At 35.7% G+C, this 2896-nt stretch overlaps 1 pseudogene; it reads right to left on the reverse strand.

Annotated features, from left to right (window-relative positions):
• Nucleotides 1-1138: 1138 nt before the first annotated feature.
• LOC120072303 (putative glucan endo-1,3-beta-glucosidase BG5 pseudogene) lies at nucleotides 1139-2146 on the reverse strand (annotated as a pseudogene).
• Between the last annotated feature and the right edge of the window lie 750 nt (nucleotides 2147-2896).

Raw genomic sequence — 2896 nt, forward strand, 5'->3', positions numbered from 1 at the left:
ATGATGCCCCCACTCACATGTCTCTATATGAATGATTTTGGGATCATATCATTTGTATCGATATACAAAATGAGCCGTATCCAATAGTGTCACCAGGATGAGATACCCAATCTCATCCATATATTTATAGACCATTTTGGCTATATACTAAAACTTGATCCTCTTTTATGTCACCACATAAAGTTAAAGTATTCATATTATAGTCATAGATTCGTGTATTGGATTTTTATAACAAAATGTAATATCAATAATACTCAATAAAACTTTTATTGAATAAAATACTCAATAAAACTTTTATTGATAAATAGAATATGTTAAGAGGAGGTGTGCTGAACTTCATCGATTCGGTGGTTTGAGTCCTGTGACGATGGCGTTTTCCATGGTAGCTCTGATACCAAGTTAGAAAATATAAAGAGATGGAAACGGTATCGTTTACCTCTTCGTTGTGTACGATCGAGTCGTGTGGTTAAACGATGTAATACAATGTGATGGAGCCTCGGAGACTAAGGAATAGTGATATCGCTTACCTTATCGTCTACTTGTCGTACTAAGCGATGGAGCCTCGAAGACTAAGCAATAGTGATATCACTTACCTTATCATCTACCTTGTTGTACTAAGCGATGGAGCCTCGGAGACTAAGCGATAGTGATATCGTTTACCTTTGTCGTACTAAACGATAGGATGCTAGCACTACACGATGAAGGCTATCGTCTACCCTTTCATTGTACACGATGGACTCTAGGCGCTAAACGATGAATGATTTATTTAATCGTTTAGCTAATCGTTGTACACGATGAAGAAAAATTACTAAGCGATAGACAAAGAGATTTTAACTTTGCCTATTCGTATTCTTCATATTCATTGAAAAGTGGCAACATGCCCGATTTATACACTGTTTCCTATTTTGGAGATTCAAAGATTTAAAAATATATATATTAAACAATTAATAAAATGAGGACACATGGTTCAATAAATGAAGAAATAATATTTGTTTGTTATCACCAATCCTAACAGAAATTTGGAGCATTAAAAAGAATAATTCTTCATGACTCTCCAGAGTGATATGACAACCTTCAGCTGATGTGTCTTCTTGACTCTTCCTTGATTGTTGATGTGACATTTTCTCTAACAATCCAATTAAAACACAGGCGAGTAAATAGGTGTGGAATCAACATGGAACATGCCATAACACTTCGACTCCCCTTCAGGCTCTTCATTCTCGTTGAATATACTCTTGATGAATCCTTGAATATAAATATTAGACTTCATTGGTGTCCCCTTGCCAGAGGTAATATGATTTTTAAAATTTCGATTATATGTAGCTGCAATCGATGTTGTTGTAATGTTAAGATGCCCACAAGTCGGCCACCCAGTTTCCCCCACCGCAATGGCCACATCTCCAACATCTTCCTTATCGATCGCCGCATAAAATGCATCCATCATTTCATCAAACAAGTTGTTATAACTTAAGTCCCCATCACGAATCGAAAAGTTTTCTTCAGCGAATGTCGCATAACCCAAACTCATATTGCCACTGTAAAAATATGTTTTATGCGGATATAAGCTAACCATCAACGGTGACCCCTGTTCCCATAAGAAGTGGAGGATTCCTCTCATGTTTGCAGCAATGGTTGGGTCAAATGCGCCACTAGATGGAGGGCTTTGAGCGGACAATGCAGTTATGGAAACCAATGTGGTGAGTTTCACTTGTCCGAGGTTACGAGCATTAAGGAGACCTTGAAGGGATTGCATGACTTGCAATATCCTGCCATCGAGTCCAGGGATGACCTTGTCACCAACAACGATGTAGTTGATGGTAAAATCGCCAATGAATGGTGCGACATAGTTGATAAACCACTCCTCCACCGCGGTGTGATTGGTGGCCATGTTTTCAATCAAGTTGTTGGGCACACCGAAAGAGACGTCGATTCCCATGCCACGAAATGATTCAAGAACGGTGAGGTTGGGTTCATACAATCGAACGCGACGAATGTTGTATTTTTTACAGAGTTGCACCACCTCCCATGGTGGTGGCAGGTTGTTACCAGCAAGTCTATAGTAAGCACCGAGAAGAACATCGTATGCTCCGACGATTGATGACACGAAAACCATGAAGATGACAATTATGTGGGAAAGCTTTGCCATTTTTTCTAATGTGATTGATTTAAAATCCAATTTCAAATGGGAGCCATTACCAAAAGAATAGAGTTATATAATAGATTATGAAGGCATGTCTGGTTGTAGGGAAAACTGAAAAAAAAAAAATGGATACATATCGTTTCGTGGTATGTATGATAGATAATAGTTGAATTTATAACAACAATTTCGCTGGTTGTTGACCATTAACAATATCTCTAACAGATCCCACATTTGTTTCTCTATTGACGTTCCTTAATACCAATCTTAAAATATCTTTGAAAAGAAATAGACAAAAGAAAATTATAGTATTTTTTTGTCTGAAAATAGAGTTGACTTGACTTTGACCTGTTCCGATCGCTTATTTTAGGTGGACAACTTTTATGAAGAACAAATATAAGATTTCTACTAAACCTAGTTTGCATGCCATTGGATGGATAGTTAATTTTGATTTCTAAAACATTGTATTTTTATTTCTAAATTATGTATTTTTGTCCTTTTATGTATATTTCTACAAATCATATATAGTTAGATGGCTAAAAATCATTAATCAATACTTCATTTTTAGTTGAATGTTTCTAAAACACACCATTAATTCTTTGACCCACAATTAATACTTATTTTTTTTAGTTTGAAGTAAATGTTTCCAGAGTTGATTGAAGCATAATATTAACTTTTATGGAAGAATTTTTTTTAATGAAAATATATTTTCAAAATGTATAGAATGGAACATTAATATGAGACATTGTGTTGGAGAAA

This window comes from Benincasa hispida, chromosome 2 (assembly GCF_027475165.1).
Source record: "Benincasa hispida cultivar pf3 chromosome 2, pf3_genome.v1.1, whole genome shotgun sequence".
Taxonomy (NCBI): Eukaryota; Viridiplantae; Streptophyta; class Magnoliopsida; order Cucurbitales; family Cucurbitaceae; genus Benincasa; species Benincasa hispida.